This window comes from Miscanthus floridulus, chromosome 1 (genome assembly GCF_019320115.1).
Source record: "Miscanthus floridulus cultivar M001 chromosome 1, ASM1932011v1, whole genome shotgun sequence".
NCBI lineage: Eukaryota > Viridiplantae > Streptophyta > Magnoliopsida > Poales > Poaceae > Miscanthus > Miscanthus floridulus.
The window spans coordinates 64,801,065-64,820,643 of NC_089580.1; the positions used below are offsets into that span (position 1 = coordinate 64,801,065).

The following is a 19,579-nucleotide window of genomic DNA, read 5'->3' on the forward strand; positions in this document are numbered from 1 at the left end:
GGAGAGTTTTTACCAAAAAGTAGGTTTGAGATCTAGCGCTAAAAATTGGGTGGACTGCCCTCAAATGATTAGAGATCCTAACTAATAATCATAGAAGATCCGCAGAAGTCTTAGGAGTGCATCTTCAAACCTGTATCATTACAGTTCGTGGCTTCTGCTGTAGATTTCTCCAAAAAAGAAAGTTTAATTGATGGTGTTAATTGTGAATAATTTGATTATGGGATGCCTTATTCGATATATATTATATATAAAGAAAAGTTGAGTCATCGAGCAAACCACTGGGAACATGGAAGGTTGGGCTGTGTTTTGTCTTTGGATAGATCTACCAGAAAAGGAGTCTTTAAATGACCCCAAATTTACGTGTAGCATGATTGTTGGGAATATTTAATGCAAGTCCAGTTAAATTAAAACAAGGATAATATCCACTGGCTGAGTTGAACTTCTGTGATTCTCTTGGTTCTAAAATTCTAACAAAATGCCCAAGCAACATGTAAACAGTGCGTAGGTCTTTCATTTTCTGTATGCTGCTAGGAGCTTTTGGTGTTTCCTGATCACCCCCGTGACATACTGTTTTAGGTGTCAGGACAGGGATTGTTATTCGTTGATTGCTTAAAAAGGGGGTTACATTTATTTGCCTGTAGGCTGTAGTGCATCCTTTTGTTATTTGGTTTTCCCCTTTAGTATTCTTTTAGGTGCTAATATTGTGACGAAATCATCACACTAACTTGTGGTGCTAAATTTCATCAGATCACTGAGAACTTTGTTTCTAGTAGTTTAGCTTAGTATAGCTTTACTTCAAGTTCATACCTGGGTTTTGCTCATTTATTAGGTTCAACCATATGTTCTTGTCACCTCAACAACCTGTCAAAATTTTTGTATATGCTGCTTCGAATAGCCCTATCGCTTACCTTGTTGTATTCTCATGTAAAATAGAGTTTTCTGTTCAATCCGTGGTAAACAATGGTTTCTTTTGTATGTGCGATTTTATTCTAGGATCATTTCAAGTGCAGAATTGGCAATATATAATGTAGCTAGTTCAGTCTACTGGTTGTAACTGGTTTTTCAAAACATTTTATTTCGTTTGAGCTTCAAGTCGTGTGTGTATCTAATCAGCCATTGGACTCATGTAGTGATCATGTTGTTATTGGTACATTTTGCTACCATTTATTACCCTTTCGAATTAAGTGGACCTGGTCTCTTGCATATGTATCTTATATGTTTATCGCATGTATTCTTTTTCCGTGAGCACTAATATATCAAAAATACAATTTACAGTGTGGATGGATGAGATATTGTGATGGATGAGATATATATGTGATGAATGAGATATATATATGATGGATGAGATATATATGTGATATATGTTTGTATGAATTTATTTGTCATGATGGAATGTAATAAAAATTAAAAAATTATCGTTTTGGGTCACTTTGCCGAGTGTTGCACTCGGCAAAGGACCCCGTTGCCGAGTGCCATGGTCACAGCACTCGGCAAACCTGGAAAAATGGGCGCTCGGAAAACCATTTTTCCAGCTTTGTCGAGTGTTATGACCATGGCACTCGGCAAAGAAACTTTTTTGCCGAGTGCCGGCCATAGGGCACTCGGCAAAGATTTTTTTTTAAAAAAAAAATTCAAACTTTGCCGAGTGCCGGCAAGAGGGCACTCGGCAAAGAATTTTTTAAAAAAAAAAATTCAAACTTTGCCGAGTGCCGGCCAGAGGGCACTGGGCAAAGAATTTTTTTTAAAAAAATCAAACTTTGCCGAGTGCCAGCCAGAGGGCACTTGGCAAACAATTTTTTTAAAAAAAATTCAAACTTTGCCGAGTGCCGGTAAGAGGGCACTCGGCAAAGAATTTTTTTTTAAAAAAAAATTCAAACTTTGCCGAGCGCCGGCTAGTGGGCACTCGACAAAGAAATTTTTTTTTAAAAAAAATAAAAAATCTTTGCCAAGTCTCTGCAGGGTTGGCACTCGGCAAAGTGACCATCAACGGGGCCGGCACCGTGACGGTCGCTTTTCTTTGCCGAGTGTCTCCGGGGCACTCGGCAAAGCCTTTGCCGAGTGCCCGATAAAAGACACTCGACAAAGAGGGTTTTGCCGATCAATTTTTTGCCGTGTGTTCTTTGCCGAGTGTCGCACTCGGTAAAGGTTTTGCTGAGTGCAATCTGGCCTTTGCCGAGTGCCTCAGGCACTCGGCGAAGAATCTGAATCCAGTAGTGCCAGCGGCTTTTAGCTTGAGGATCGTTATGCTAAAAAAGGCATGCAACCCTTTGCATCGCAAGCTCTAAATGGTTAGGAACTTAGGATGATGAATGGATGATCACTGAAGCACTCTCCCTTTCCACATTTTTCTTTGATGAAACAGGAGGCGACTGGGTCCCTACTGGCTATATATATACTCCATTAAACTGAAAACAGAGGAGCAAGGAGATGAACAAAAACAAAAAAGCAAAATTAAAGAAGGGAATGTAACCATTGGGATGAAACAACCCCCACTAAAACTGCCTTATGTTATGATACTCCCTTAGTCTCGTCTCATAATAGATGATGTTTTAGCTCTGGACATAGGAATCAAGAGGAGTGAAAAAAGTTATATAGTACACAGAAAATGAGGAAGGAGAAATAGAAATAAAGAAATATTGGAAAAGACAAAGGTGCATTGAAAAGTGCAAATGACAACTAATTTGGGACGCGTAGAAGGCTAAAAGGTCAACTGCATGCGGCGAGGAACATCACCAAGTTCTTATCTAAGTTATGTTTTATCCACTAGATCTACGCCTAGATGGTCCTGGAAATCTATCATTGGTATCAAAGCCAGGTTCTAGTGAGTAGATCAGGTTTTGGGGTAGAAAAATGAAAAGAAATCAGGAGGTGAAAGATTGCGATTTTTCTCCAAACCCTAACCCTAAAGAACATGGACGGATTAGGAGAGGGACTCGCCAGGGCTCCTCCACCGCCGTCGCACAGCCATCGCGCGGGAAGAAAGTCCCACCGCTGCGCGGGAGAACGAGCCGAGCCACACGCCGTCGGCAAAGAGTGCCGCCGTAGTGGCTCGGGCTTAGGGTACCGACACAAGGCCGCTCGACGGCGGCACACTCACTCTCGGGTGAACGTGTGGGTCAGCGATGGGTCCTACGGCGGCGCTGCTATCTTTCCTCCGGCCGTCGCTGATGCTCTCCTCAATCTGTGTAGGGCTACAACAGAAAGGAAGGGGACCAAGAAAGAAGTAGAGGAAGGTTAGCGGGATCTGCTCCGGCGGCGCTTTTCCTCACCGGCGCCGACGGCCACCATGACTGACGCCGCTGTGGCCTCTACGACGAAGAGAGAGGAGAGGGTGAAGAATGAGCTAGGGTTTGGGGAGGAGATCGGTCGGGCGGTTTTTGATCCGCCGATCCACGCGGACAGCCATTGGATTCGATCCGACGGTCGGCGTTCGCTGGACCGGCAACCAGCCCAGGCGGGGAAGGCACTTTCCCGACCTAGGCCCAGGTTGCGGCCTAGGCGCGGGGGAGCGCGGCAGCGCGCTAGGCCGAGCGCGGGCGCGAGGGCGAGATAAGCCACTAGGCCGCGCGGGAGCAGCCGTGGGCCTCTGCGCGAGCTGGGCCTTCGGGCCAAAATGCAAAGTTACAGTCTTGTATTTAGTTTTATTAATTTTAGAAGCAATTTTAGATGAATTTTAGTCAAATTTGAAGGTTTAAATCTGTGTCAAAATTTAAACCAACGGGATAATTTTTTCAGAGAGTAGATGAATACAGAAAAATGTTTCTAAAAAGTGGATAAATTTCCTTTTTTTCATGTTTCCGCTGCAAAGTTTAATGCTGATTATCTTCTAATTAAATTCGAACCAACGGGAGAATTTAATTTGAAGAGCAGTTACTTTTAGTAAATTATGATTATGTTTATCCTCTAATTAAATTGGAACCAACGAAAAAATTAAAATTAGAGGAGTAGTCCGATTTGTTTATGTTAAATTATGGTATTGTTATTTTCTGACCAACGTTGATGGTAACAATATTATAATGAGTTTAAGGTTGAAGTTTAAATCTCTGATAAATTTTACACCAACATGGTCAATTTTTCAGAGAGTAGATAAAGACCAAGAAATGTTCCTGAACTAATAGAATGTATTTTATTCTCATGTTTTCGCTGCAATGATGTTGATTATCTTCTAATTAAATTTGAACCAACGGAAAAATTTAATTTTGAAGAGTAGTTATGTGTTTTTCAAGTGAATTTATGAGTTTTATGCATTAATTCTATTTTCTGCCCAATGGTGATGTAGAATTGATGCAGAAGCACCTTGTATGGTTAATTTTTAACCGACAAGATGACTCGGCTGCAAGCCAGCGGGCTGCAATACTGGGCTATGTGAATAAAAAAGGCTTGAGTTAAGCCAGCTCAGGACTGTTTTTTATTAATTTACTAATTTTCCGATTAAATTGGAACCAATGGGAAGATTTAGTTGAAAAATAAAGTATAAGTGAATGTTTTAGTCATCATGACTAAATTTTTCGTTACGGTAATTTATATATAGATTTATCCCGCATGGGAAGAAGTTTGGCATAGTACTTATGCTAGTCAATCATGCATGGTGGGAGAAGTTTTGTGATGACTCATATATTTTTGTATCCCGCATAGTAAGAGAAGTTTGGGTAACTCTTATGCTATCCTAGTATTGACCATGGCACAATAGAAATGCACCGTCATGGTCAATACTAACCAAAAAATAAGAAAAAGATGCAAGCGTGACTTGCAAAAGTACAGTTAATAAAATACTTCGTCGAGTTCTTGAAGTGGAACGAGGAAAGTGTACTCCTATACGGATCAAGAAATAACTTTATTTGCAAGGCATAATCACGTGAATGAAGTAAGTCATAAGTGTCTCCTCGTTCACAGTTTTCTAAATAGTTCAAAAATTATGGCAGTATAGTTCATGCCATATTTCGAGGGGGGAATTGTGAGATGAATTAAGAGTAAGAATTAAGATCAATTAAGAAATTACTCTTCATTAAAAGTGAGATAAAGATGTTGATGAATGTGTACTCATTAAGAGTGAGATACAGATTTTGTAAGAAACTGAGTGAGATAAAGATTTTGATGAATGTGATCGTCGGTCATAACAATGATACCCCTAAGCAGAGAAATAGCTAAATTCTTGGATTTTTTAAAAGTTTCGAGAGAAAGATAGTGTAGTCACCATCAAACATATTAAAGTGGTGCTTAAAGCGCCATATAAGGTTTTAATAGATTGAACTCAAATAAGAAATTAGAAGATGCACTATCTTTATAAAAGATGGGGAGCACGGTATGTAGAGACCTATGACTTAAAGAGGAGCAGGACTACGTGCCCACTTCAGTGATTCAAAACAACGAATTTCTTGATACATGTTGATGTTGTATGACTTATACAACACCTATTGTTGGCTCTTCGAAGAAGATAAATAATGTAAACAAGGATCTTATGATACAGGAGCCTGTAGAATCAATTATCTCTTGGCAATGAAGAGCAACAACAGCTCCACATGAAAGTGCCAGTAGCTGAGGCCCCAGAACGTCTCAAAGAATTAGTAAACCAATTTTCTAATGACTATGAAGTCTATGTTAGTGAAGAAATTCAAATGGATGGTGATCCCACCTCATTTGAAGAATCCATGAGAAGCGTTTACTCGTTTGAATGGCAAGAAGCTATGGAAGCTGAAATGAATTCAATGAATACCAATGATGTTTGGGACTTAGAAGAAATTCCTAATGGAGCCAAAACAGTAGGCTGTGAAAGGGTCTACAAGATAAAATATGACTCCAAAGAGAATGTGGAAAGATATAAAGCATGACTTGTAGCAAAAGGCTTTATGCAAAGAGAATGAACAGATTACGGTGAGAGTTTTCTCTCTAGCCTCATGCAAGGATTCTTTTAGAATCATAATGGTGTTATTGGCACATTACGATTTAGAGTTACATTAGATGGATGTAAAGACGACATTCCTCAACGAGGATTTATATGAAAACGTTTACATGGCACAACCCAAAGGTTTTGTTGTGGAAGAAAAAGAACGTATGGGATGCCGCCTGTAGAAATCCATTTATGGGTTAAAACAAGTCTCTAGACAGTAGTATTTAAATTTGATAAAACGATAAGAAAGTTTGGGTTTAAAAAATGAGAAGGACAATAGCGTTTATGCGAAGTTCAAGAATGGAAAATTCTTTTTCCACATCCTGTGTATAGATGATATCCTACTCACTAGTAGTAATGTTAATCTACCATTGGAGAAGAAGAAGTCTTTGTCCTCAAATTTCAATGTGAATGATCTTGGTGAAGCCTCATTGGTTCTAGGAATTGAAATTCACCGATAGATGAAAAGGGGTATTAGGACTATCGTAAAGGCATACTTAGAAAAGATTCTAAAGAAATAAAGTATGCATGCGAGTAAACCTACGCCTGCTCCTATAGTCAAGGGTAATAGATTTGGGAACTTTCAGTGTTCTAGGAACCGATATGAGATCGATCAAATGAATATGGTTTTATATGCGTTAGCTGTTGGAAGCTTAATGAATGTATAAGTAAGAACTTACCCTGACGTAGCTTATGTATCTGGGATATTTTGGTAGAAGTCCAGTCCAGATATAGATCACTGGAATGGAGTTAAGAATTGAAAGTGCATCTAGCCCTTTAGTGGGTTTTGGATGATTGTATGACAACGTGATTAAAGGACTAACCCGTTTGCTAAGTGTGGACAGGTAATAGGTTATCTCACAGGTACTTAGTGAAAGCCAAAATAATGTGTTGTTGTATAAATAATCTAGTTCAAGCACAAGACAACAATGCAAATGGAATTCATGTGAAGGCTTATTTATTGTGGGATTTCCATGTACTATGTGAAAGCAAGCTCGTGATTATTAGTTAATGAGACATGAGGGATTGCATATGGAATGGTCTCATATTTGAAGCTTGCTAAATTAAAATGAAAAAGATAACAATACATATGAATGGATGATTCAACAACAAGATGTGACTTGATGGCTTGAGATGGTGAAGATAGCAAGGAAAGGCTTCGAGGTACTAAGCAAGGGTGAAGGGCAAGCGACGGCTTGGCGGCCGAAGAACCTAGCTAGGGTGAAGAAGAAAGTACTTGCACTTAGTTGAGGTACTAATCAAGCTAAAGATGGTCATATTGATGTGAAGAATCAAATCTATAATGAAGTATTTGATGGAAGTGACTTGATACATTTGGGATTATTCAAATTTGATGAATGGAATCAAGTCACATGCTCAAGATGGCTATGCTCAAGTGAAAAGATCAACATCAACATGTTAAGCACCCTTACTTGATGAAGATTGGAAGGGACGGCATCAATTCAAAAAGAAATCAACTCAAGTGGTATAAATTCATTTTTGTTTTGATCTTGAGTTTAATAGGTATGCCGTACTACTAAGAGGGATGCATCATGTTGATAGATAATGTTTCATAAGTGCTCAAGCCAACCCATGTGAGTTTTGAGATTTTGAGCGACAAAAGAGCTAACTGATTTCTTACTGGTCTGGCAATACCGGACATGTCTGGTATTCATACCGGACGTGTCCGGTATTTGACCAGCAGCTGTAAAGTTGTTGTTCTCGGGTTGGTTCGTCGGGAGTTCCGACGTAGATCAGGAGTTCCGACGATCGGGAGTCCCGGCATGGGTCAGGAGTTCCGACGTCTCGCACTTCGACAGACTTGGAGGTTTCACTGTCTTGGTCATACCGGACGTGTCCGGTATTCATACCGGACATGTCCGGTATGGATGACCAGAAGCCAACGGCTAGTTTTCAAAAGCCTTGAGCGTCGGGAGTTCCGACATACGTCGGGAGTTCCGACACCTCACTAACTTTAACTCAGTTACATGTTTTTCAAAATTGCTGAGGGTCGGGGGTTCCGACTTGAGTCGGGAGTTCCGACGGTCGGAAGTCCCGGCATTCTTCGAGAGTTCCGACGCCTCACAACATCGCTGTAACTTAGTTACCGTTGGCACAGTGTGAGTCATACCGGACGTGTCCAGTATGCATACCGGACGTGTCCGGTATTGCAACGGCTATAAAAACGGCTAGTTTTTCAAGGGGGCTATAAATACCCCCAAGCCTCCACCTTTGGATGCTGCTAATTCTGCTGAGATAGACACACGTTTTTGAGCCTTGCCAACTCTCCTAAACCCTCTCTTAGTGAGTGTGTGATCCAAATTGCAAAATCAATTTGTGGGTTGAGAAAGAATTTGAAAAAGAGAGCAAGCCACCACTTGAGCACTTGTGCATATTGTCAATCTCGTGATTCGCATTTGTTACTCTTGGACTCTTCGGTCCTAGACGGTTAGGCGTCGCCGGAGAGCACCTGAGAGATTGTGGTGTACCTCGGAAAGTTTGTAACGGTTGATTCCGCCGCCTTAGAATTAAATTAGTGGAAGGAGGAAAAGGAGTTGGAAAAGACTCCGGCTAGAGTGACCTTCGTGGTACCCTCTAGGGCTGACCTTCACTGGGTCACCCACAGCCCCCTCAACAGAGAGTAGGACTCGAACGAGTCTGAACTTCGATAAAACAAATATCGTGTCTAAATTCGCATTTCATTTGATATTTGTGTTGCTCTAGCTGTTCTGCAGGTTCTCTATGTATATTGTCATCTCCATTAGGTGCCAGCAGTTTGGTTTGAAGATAGAAATCAAAAGGAGCAAGTTCAGGGGCGATCCACTGAAGTCGTGTATACCAGACACGTCCGGTATTTCCTGCCTGCACCGAAAATATTTATTCTCTGTTCTAACTTGGTGTTGCAGGGTTGTAGCTTCTAGATATATTCTTTATACCTTGTTTACTTTATGGCTAACTTGTGAGGGGTGGTAGTACTCTTAATTTGGAGTTTCTATTTTGGAAACTCCCCTTTCTAATTGTTTCCGCATTTAAAGGTGTTAATTTTCAGAAACGCCTATTCACCCCCCCTCTAGGCGGCATCCTAGGTCCTTTCAATTGGTATCAGAGCAAGGTTCTCACCTAAAGCTTCACCGCCGTGAGAAAAGGATGTCGACGCCTATCGAGTTGGAGCCGGTGCTTCTCCAAAATGATGGTTCAAACTTTCTACCTTGGTCAATTCATGTACTCAATGCTTTTAGACATATTAGTCCTATTGTTGAGCATATTGTGTTTGCAAGCATACCTCTTCCTATAGTTGATTGGAGCAACTATAAGAATTTATCAAAAGAGGAAGAGATATGCAGTGCAACTCAATGCTCAAGCTATTAATATCATGTTGAGTACATTGAGTGCAGAGGTTCAAGATGAGGCAATATTCAATGGACAACCACCTCCGGAGAGTGCTCATCTCATTTGGACCAAACTCGTTGAGTTATATGGAGAATCCAAATGCGATGATGCACTTGAGGTCGAGTCAATGGAAAGTATGTCCATTGTGTCTTCATGCAGCAAAGAAGCCTCACAAGACCTCAAGAGCACCGAGCCGGAGCAAGAAGTGCAAGCAGCACATGACGTGCTGTCTGCCTGCACATACCGGACGTGTCCGGTATGCCTACCGGACGTGTCCGGTATGGCCGAGGCAGCAGACCAGCAAGCAGCTATTTGCAGCGATGCTCAAGCCCGATGGCGACCAAGTGATGAGTCAACCTCAGTATCTCATGATACTCATCACTTGTGTCTCATGGCCAAGAAAAGCAAGAAGAAGAATAACAAGAAAGATCAAGAAAAGGAGAAAGCACAAGTAGATGATCAAGATAAGAGTGACGTTGAAGTTGAAGACAACTACAACCTTGATCATCTTAACCATAAAGACAAGTTCATTATCATGAAGATAGTTGAAAAGAATGATGAGCTTGAAGAAGAGATAGAGAAGCAAGAGCAATCGCTTCAAAATCAAGAAAAGTTTCTCATCTCCAAGATGGAAGAACTAAAGGCTCTAAGTGAAAGGTATGAAAAATTATCAATTGAGCATGCTTTAGTTACTAAATCCTCTTCTAGTGTTCCACAACTAGAGAAGGAAAACTTCGAGCTCAAGGCAAGGCTAGATGAACTATCAAGCAAGTATAATGTGCTACAAGCAAATTATGTTCATCTAAAGTGCTCTCATGAGGAAGTAGTAGAATCAAGCATTCATGCTTGAGGTGGCTCATGAGGTTGTGATTACATCGGTAAAATTTTCTCAACCTCTCACACATCCGCTCACTAGTACACCTATCTCAATTAAATATTTCTTGTACTAATGAGTGTGCTCCTCAAGCAAGCCAATCTTCGATTGAGCTAAATCTTATAGAAAACATAGAGCTCAAAGAAGAAGTGCAAAGATTAAAGAAAGATGTGATTCGGTTGAAGGGTAAGGAGAAAGCACAACCTTCTCAAGATAACCGTGATAACATGGTGAAGAAGCTTGAGAAGGGTTCAAACCTTGCTTCCTCCAAAGCCCAACAAAAGAATCACATCTCAAGCAAGGCCAACACAACCAAGAGCAAGAAACATGGAAAAAGGATGTGCTATGGTTGTGGATTGTATGGACATGAGTGGGCTATGTGTCCACACAAGAGTTGGGCCGACAAGGTTGAAGCCGCCAATCAAAAGGCTTCTACCAAGGAGGCCAAGCAAGTAAAGAGTCATGGACAAAGTGCTTGTCTCATGAGCAAGAAATTGGGGCATCCTACCAAGAAATGCCCAATGTACAAAGAAGCAAGAAAGGAAGCCCAAGTTGCAACTAGAAGATGCTATGGGTGCAATGAGATGGGCCACAAGGTTGATAGATGTCCATACAAGCAAAGCAAGCATAGAGCACACAAAGGCCGCATATGCTATGCTTGTAGAAGAAAGGGGCATCTAAGCTATGAATGCCCAAATGGTAAAACTCCTAAGCCAAACACATTTGTTTATAATGATATGCTTAGGAAGACCACAAATGGAGTTAGCACTTGTAAGGTGATGTGTTCACCACAAACTAATGCTAAAGCCATTTGGGTGCCTAAGCACTTGTTGACTAACTTAAAAGGACCCAACAAGAGTTGGGTACCAAAGTGTGCTTAGGTTAATGATGTAGGTACTTGGTGATGAGATGAAATCCTCGGGGTGGTTGAGCAAGCAATTTGATAATATTCACTCAATCTATCAACCAATTCTTATCATAATTCCTTATATGGTTGACCCGAAGATAATTCAATAAATATATCATCTATTTCATCCTCATCATTGGTAACAAGTACCTAAACTTTATATCATAGCCACTTTGTTCGGTTTGTGTACAAAAGGTCACAAATAGACATATTTGTGAAATATTGAAAGTGGTTAATAAGTTTTACTTGATGTTTATCATATTTGCCATATGATGCTTTTATTAGCTCTCTAGTAGAGTAATTTATTTGTTGAGATGCAAGTATACAATAAATAAATATTACAGTTAAAACAAAGAATCACAAGCAGCAAATTAATTGGTTCTGTCTTGCACCTATCGAACGTGTCCGGTATTACTATCGGACGTGTTCGGTATGGCCAGGGACAGAAAGTCAGTGCTTCTGTTCTGTGTATTCCGGACGTGTCCGGTATACTACCGGACATGTCCGGTATTGCATGGACCAGAACACTAATTGTGTTGCAACTGAGTATTCGATCCATACATTTTTTATATATCCCTAACTTACTCATAAGCTTGTGCTTTATCAAATCTAAGTGGATTGTGAGCATCTCTTAAACTCACTTTTAACTATGGCAATCTTATTTGGTTTATGGTCAAAATGAAAATTGGCTCTCAATTTCTTATTAGAATAAAAGTGCTTGTTGAAAGTCAGTCAAAATACTTGAAGCACTTATTTAGGGGGAGCTAAATTTCTATTTTGCACCATTGTGGACTAACAAATTTATCTAGCACTCTTTGTAGTCCTTTGGATGAAAAATTGAATTTGTATCAAGCATGATTACTTGGCAATCAAGGTCAACATAAAGATTATCATGCCATGTATCTTCTTAGTGGTATTCTTGTGGGCTCAAGGCAAAGGTATGTGTTTACATACATACATTGTAAGTGCATCTAAGGCCCTTTATATGTTAGAATGTGCATTTGTGTGACATAGGAGAGATGTTTTTCAAAACCCCTAACTAGCATGAGTAGGAAGTGTGAATTTGAAAAACTATTTGAATCTTGGTCTTTGTGACCTAGCCTTGCCATGTGATGATTATAGCTCTCCTTGATTGTTTGATCAGTCTAATCACACATGACATGGCTCTCTTAAGTCCACAATCTACTTTGTCTCACTTTATCTCTCTCAAGCAAGCAAATTATTGATTATGCCATATATTTGGAAAAGAGAAAATAAATTGATGGCATTCGATAAGAAAAGTGATAGTACTCGGTTTGGATCAAGATCATACACCTTTTTGGACTGAGCAACAACATAGAAAGGGTTTGGAAGAGTGAGAACACATTTTGGAATTATTTGGGCCAGCCCGCGTATACCGGACGTGTCCGGTATGCTACCGGACGTGTCCGGTATGAGCGAGACTATAAAAATAGAGCGTACCCCTTTAGCCCAAATAGACTTGCCTCCTCCAAACCAACCAGCCGACGCCCTTCTTCTCACCTAGGGCGACCAAGGATTTCACCAAGGAAAAGAGAGAGAGGGAGATTGCATTGGAGAAGGCTTGGATCAAGGATTAAAGGCCCGTGGATTTGGATTTCACATCGCATTCTCTTCTCTCCTCTCAAGGTACCCTAATCACGGACCTCGTCCGATCTACATGGTCAATGCATGATTTTAAAATTCCTTCGGTGATTGTGCTGCATTGGTGATGAAGAAGCATTGCCCAAAGTTTGGTTGTAATCCGTGTTGGTTTGAATCAAGGATCCCTGGCTAGGGTTGCTGGTCGCCCATACCGGACGTGTCTGGTATGACCCAGCAGAGCAGGCTCTCTGCTTCCTTTGATTCAATGCTATCCTAGAATTGTTTATTAGGCACAGTTTCTTCTGTATCTATGTTTTGCAAACCTTGTGACAATGGTGTGTCGAGGTGATTGTAAAACCTTGGATAAAAGAATCTATGTCTAATTACAATTCAAGAATAAGCTATGGGCATGTATCTAAAATTCTTTGGAAATCTTTGGATACAGGACAGCAGCCATGAGTGGACGACAGGAGCCGAGGTCCAAGCACAGGCATGATCCAGCACTTGAGAAGTACAAGAAGGCGAGACAGGATATGCATCCTGGATTTCAGCCGACCAGCAGGAGGTCCACCAGGGCTGCCTCTAGTGCAGCAGCTCAGTATGCAGAGGGGTCCGGGAGCTCTTCTTCTGACATAGACACTGATGAGTTCAGAGTGGAGTCTAGAGATAAAAGAAAGAGGAAGAGCACTGACAGAGGATCAGATGGTGACAGCTCAGATGAGGAGTAGGAGATTGAGGAGGAGGAGTCTAGTTCCTCCTAGTTCAGCACTAGCCTGGTCAGGGGATGCACTATGGTCTCCTTGAGACACGTCTGCCCAATGTACCCTCCTATGTTTCCAGGGTTGATTACAGAGGAAAGGGTATGACCAGGAGAGCTAGAGATGAGTGAAGGGTTGATCCGAGGAGCTTACCTAAGGTTCAGTACTGATCACCTGCTTCCTAGACAGCCTTTCACCTGGACTTCTACTCCAGTGTGATTCTCACCAGGAACCCTGTGATTGCCAGATCTCAGTGGATTGACTGGCAGTACGTTATAGAGTTGCAGAAGGCCTCAGTTGATCATGCCATTGCCATTTGCCAGCGCACTGGGGTTTATGAGATCATGGAGTTCCAGCATGACTGGAACACAGAGGTAGTAGCTCAGTTCTATGCTACTCTATTTGTTGAGGAGGATGAGCGGCGGATGCACTGGATGCTTGAGGGCCAGTGGTACAGTGTTGACTATGATATTTTTGCCGCCCATCTTGGCTTCTCAGGGGATGATCTCCAGAGGGACAGGATCCACACCGAGCAGGTGTTACCCCCTGAGCAGCTCGCGTATATGTATCCTCCTGGTGGTGAGAGAGGAGCTATGGGGAAGGTTCTAGGTCTTCACCCTACTTACAGGTACCTGGATAGGATGTTCAGGAAGACTATTGACTGCAAGGGTGGAGACAAGGGCAACATTGCTGATTACTCTAGGAACCTACTCCACAGGATGGCACCTGATGCTTGGCCCTTCAGCGTGTTTGATTTTATTTGGTCCGAGATCAGGAGTGTGGGAGATAGGCCCCTCAAGGGCTGTGGTTTTCCTCCTTATATCATGCATATGATTGAGCAGGTGACAGGGCACACATTCGAGTATGATAAGATTCACAAGGCCCTGAAGATTATTGTAGATCTGCCTGAGACAGGGTTACCTCCAGCAGGACCAGGAGGAGCAGCAGCAGCACCAGAGGCAGATGCACCTAGGAGTTGTGCACCAGCAGGAGCCTCACCTTCACCACGTGCTCCCTCACGTTCTACTTCACGCCATGGCAGTCCTCCTTCGCCTATCCGCAGGCTTTTCAGCTCTATATTTGGGATGTGCCGTGACATCCAGACTAGGCAGCAGAAGGAGAGGGAGGCTAGGAGGAAGGACACTCGGACTTTGAAGCAAATTGCTTCTAATCTTGAGCTTGATCCTCCTAGGTCTCCTCTATCAGATGAGGCAGCCAGTGAGCCTAAGACTGAGGAGCAGCAGTAGGCTAGATATGATAGAGAGTATGTTGAGTTCATACAGCGACAGCAGCAGTAGCAGGCACCTGAGCACCCTGACACTCTACCTCTTCAGGCTCGTGTGCCTACTCACTCTCAGCCACGTCCCAGCACTACAGACGACTATGCTACTGATTGGTGGAGTGACCTGACAGGTGGTGGTGGCTTCTACGGGTCTAGTGGCTATGACCCGTCTGGTGCAGGTGGTTCTCGTCTAGCCAGTGTTGCACACTCAGATGATGAGGATGCTGGGAGAGATGATGATGATGATGATGTTGAGTGATGCCAGAGATTAGTGACAGCTTGTAGCCCCTTTGTCCTTAGTATGTCATTGTTGGACCTTTGTGGTGATAGATGACAAAGGGGGAGAGAGACTGATTAAAGCTTCAGGATAGTTTCGTTTGCTTATCTTTGTACCTGAAGATATGTACTACAGGCTGTGCAGGCTGTAGTTTGTTTTTGAGCTTCATTGATTATATCTTGTGAGAGATGAGACTTATGCTTTATCTATGTATCTCTTGAGACATGATCTTTATCTATATATCAGTGGTTTCTGGACTTGAGAAAATTTGTAATGAGTGCTATGTGTGAATTACATGTGTCATATTTATTTTCATAAGGACTATGCATGCTAGAATGAAAATATTTGATGTGATGCCTTCATATTTATTCTTGTATGATATATCTTGTCATATGCATCACGGTTTCTCTTTGTCACACACACATGCACCCCACGGATGCAATGATTTAGGGGGAGTCTCCTATTTGTTTTAGTATGTGCAATTGACATTTGAGGTCAGTTTGTGAATTCTAATCATAAGCACATATTAAGGGGGGAGCCTCTCATAAATCATTGAACCCAAAAGTTTAAATATTTATATCATTTTGTAAGCTTTAATCAAGTTGTCATCAATCACCAAAAAGGGGGAGATTGAAAGTGCATCTAGCCCTTTAGTGGGTTTTGGATGATTGTATGACAATGTGATTAAAGGACTAACCCGTTTGCTAAGTGTGGACAGGTAATAGGTTATCTCACAGGTACTTAGTGAAAGCCAAAATAATGTGTTGTTGTATAAACAATCTAGTTCAAGCACAAGACAACAATGCAAATGGAATTCATGTGAAGGCTTATTTATTGTGGGATTTCCATGTACTATGTGAAAGCAAGCTCGTGATTATTAGTTAATGAGACATGAGGGATTGCATATGGAATGGTCTCATATTTGAAGCTTGCTAAATTAAAATGAAAAAGATAGCAATACATATGAATGGATGATTCAACAACAAGATGTGACTTGATGGCTTGAGATGGTGAAGATAGCAAGGAAAGGCTTCGAGGTACTAAGCAAAGGTGAAGGGCAAGCGACGGCTTAGCGGCCGAAGAACCTAGCTAGGGTGAAGAAGAAAGTACTTGCATTTAGTTGAGGTACTAATCAAGCTTAAGATGGTCATATTGATGTGAAGAATCAAATCTATAATGAAGTATTTGATGGAAGTGACTTGATACATTTGGGATTATTCAAATTTGATGAATGGAATCAAGTCACATGCTCAAGATGGCTATGCTCAAGTGAAAAGATCAACATCAACATGTTAAGCACCCTTACTTGATGAAGATTGGAAGGGACGGCATCAATTCAAAAAGAAATCAACTCAAGTGGTATAAATTCATTTTTGTTTTGATCTTGAGTTTAATAGGTATGCCGTACTACTAAGAGGGATGCATCATGTTGATAGATAATGTTTCATAAGTGCTCAAGCCAACCCATGTGAGTTTTGAGATTTTGAGCGACAAAAGAGCTAACTGATTTCTTACTGGTCTGGCAATACCGGACGTGTCCGGTATTCATACCGAACGTGTCCGGTATTTGACCAGCAGCTGTAAAGTTGTTGTTCTCGGGTTGGTTCGTCGAGAGTTCCGACGTAGGTCGGGAGTTCCGACGGTCGGGAGTCCCGGCATGGGTCGGGAGTTCTGACGTCTCGCACTTCGACAGACTTGGAGGTTTCACTGTCCTGGTCATACCGGACGTGTCCGGTATTCATACCGGATGTGTCCGGTATGGATGACTAGAAGCCAACGGCTAGTTTTCAAAAGCCTTGAGCGTCGGGAGTTCCGACATACGTCGGGAGTTCCGACACCTCACTAACTTTAACTCAGTTACATGTTTTTCAAAATTGCTGAGGGTCGGGGGTTCCGACTTGAGTCGGGAGTTCCGACGGTCGGAAGTCCCGGCATTCTTCGGGAGTTCCGACGCCTCACAACATCACTGTAACTTAGTTATCGTTGGCGCAGTGTGAGTCATACCGGACGTGTTTGGTATGCATACCGGACGTGTCCGGTATTGCAACGGCTATAAAAATGGCTAGTTTTTCAAGGGGGCTATAAATACCCCCAAGCCTCCACCTTTGGATGCTGCTGATTCTGCTGAGATAGACACACGTTTTTTAGCCTTGCCAACTCTCCTAAACCCTCTCTTAGTGAGTGTGTGATCCAAATTGCAAAATCAATTTGTGGGTTGAGAAAGAATTTGAAAAAGAGAGCAAGCCACCACTTGAGCACTTGTGCATATTGTCAATCTCGTGATTCACATTTGTTACTCTTGGACTCTTCGGTCCTAGACGGTTAGGCGTCGCCGGAGAGCACCCGAGAGATTGTGGTGTGCCTCAGAAAGTTTGTAACGGTCGATTCCGCCGCCTCGGAATCAAATTAGTGGAAGGAGGAAAAGGAGTTGGAAAAGACTCCGGCTAGAGTGACCTTCGTGGTACCCTCTAGGGCTGACCTTCGCTGGGTCGCCCGCAGCCCCCTCAACGGAGAGTAGGACTCGAACGAGTCCGAACTTCGGTAAAACAAATATCGTGTCTAAATTCGCATTTCATTTGATATTTGTGTTGCTCTAGCTATTCTGCAGGTTCTCTGTGTATATTGTCATCTCCATTAGGTGCCTGCAGTTTGGTTTGAAGATAGAAATCAAAAGGAGCAAGTTCGGGGGCGATCCACTGAAGTCGTGTATACCGGACACGTCCGGTATTTCCTACCTACACCGAAAATATTTATTCTCTGTTCTAACTTGGTGTTGCAGGGTTGTAGCTTCTAGATATATTCTTTATACCTTGTTTACTTTGTGGCTAACTTGTGAGGGGTGGTAGTACTCTTAATTTGGAGTTTCCATTTTGGAAACTCCCCTTTCTAATTGTTTCCGCATTTAAAGGTGTTAATTTTCAGAAACGCCTATTCACCCCCCTCTAGGCGGCATCCTAGGTCCTTTCAAGAATGTCTTGCAGTTTTTGCAAAGTATCATAGGCCTCATGCTGAGTAAGAAAGAACAAGTACTCTCAAATAGTTGTAGGTACAAATGGTAAGTTTTGGCGAGATATGTAGTGAAATCTACAGCAGTTGCTAACACTCGCAGTTAGAGTATTATTGTGGAAAAGCTCCAATGAAACATTTATGGTGTCATCAATGATGCATACCATAGTATAGCTTGTCATGAGGCCTTAGGAACAGGCAAAAGTGGTTAAGGAAATATGTACCTGAATTTAACAATGGTAGTCAATAGCAATAACCATTTAAAGTTGTTAACTCCTAAGACAACAGGTCAAGTGTGCTGCCAAACACATTGACATTAAGTTATATGTTGTAAAGGAGAAAATTCAGAATCATTTTGAAAGCATTGAGCATATAAGTATCAAGCATGTACTTACGGATCCGCTTACCAAAGGCTAACCACCCAGTGCGTTCAGAGAATACACAGTCGACATGGATTTACAGGAAAGCCTATGATTTCTGGATATTAAGAGCCTAGTTGAGAATCCATTTCAAAACAGAAAGGTGCATTATAGCTGTTTAATCTAATGGCAAATGACCGTGACGATGAGGCACGCTCTATGCATTGATCTGTGATGGAATGAGAAAAAGATAAAGTAAGTTAAGTTTAAGTCATAAGGTGAGATAAGGGGGAGAATGATAGGTTGATCTCCACCAAGTTAGCCCAACGGCTAATTGGGCCCTTGATCCGCGCCCTGATTGGGGGCGTCCAGTCGTTCTTCTGGTTGATGGCCCCCCGTCGTGCGCACTATAAAGAGGAAGGTGGGGTTCGGGGCGCATGGTATAAGGTTCACTGCTGCCGCCAGTTCCCCACCGAGTCTAACCCTAGTCCGATCAAGAGGGAAGTGCTGTGAGCGATGGGAAGCTCCATCGGTGTCGCTACTGGACCGCGCCCCACTACGATGCTACTTCTACTCTGACATTAGTGGCCACGTCGTGGCGGCGCCATGGCCGCCACTGCATGCGGCGAAGTACATCACCAAGTCCTTATCTAAGTTATGTTTTACCCACTAGATCTACGCCTAGATGGTCCTAGAAATCTATCGTGGAGCTCCTGAAATATTCCTAGACTGTTACTTAAGAACTTGTAGGCATAACTCCTTTTCTTCAGTAACATATGAAGCCAGGAACTAGAGAAAGAATAAGCATAGATCACTTTCATACCCCATTTGTTTAAGGCAAAGGCTAGACAAAAAAGTGTAAATAATAAATTAAAAAAAAACTAGTGGGAGATAGTCATATGTAGAAACTTTGTTCTGTTTATGCTCTTCTAACTGTTTATCATCATCTCATTCAGCCATCTGCTTATCTACAATTTAAGAAATTAGAGATGATGAATCAGTATTACAATGAAAAGGATAGATGATACAAAAGTACATATAGATGACAATTTTACCTTGTGGGACATAGTCATATGTATCAACTTTGATCTGTTTGTCTTCTTTCTAATTGCTGATCATCACCTATTTCACTCGCTTGCTTATCTTCCAGTCCAATTCAATAATTGGAGATAATTTCTGGATGCTTGGAGATGCAGGTGAAGGTATTGGATCACTATTTAGCTTTCTATCTAATTCG

The 19,579-nt window shown here is 41.9% G+C and overlaps 1 long non-coding RNA gene across 2 annotated transcripts in view; it reads right to left on the reverse strand.

Moving 5' to 3' along the window:
• Positions 1 to 19,165: 19,165 nt before the first annotated feature.
• Positions 19,166 to 19,579, reverse strand: part of LOC136485594 (uncharacterized) — a 1,193-nt gene continuing 779 nt past the window's right edge. For both annotated transcript variants that reach the window (XR_010766495.1, XR_010766494.1), the window contains 2 exons: positions 19,398 to 19,579; positions 19,166 to 19,310 (listed from right to left, as the gene is read on the reverse strand). The exon at positions 19,398 to 19,579 is cut by the window's right edge and continues 131 nt beyond it. This is a non-coding gene — a long non-coding RNA (uncharacterized lncRNA). The remainder of the gene's footprint in view (positions 19,311 to 19,397) is intronic.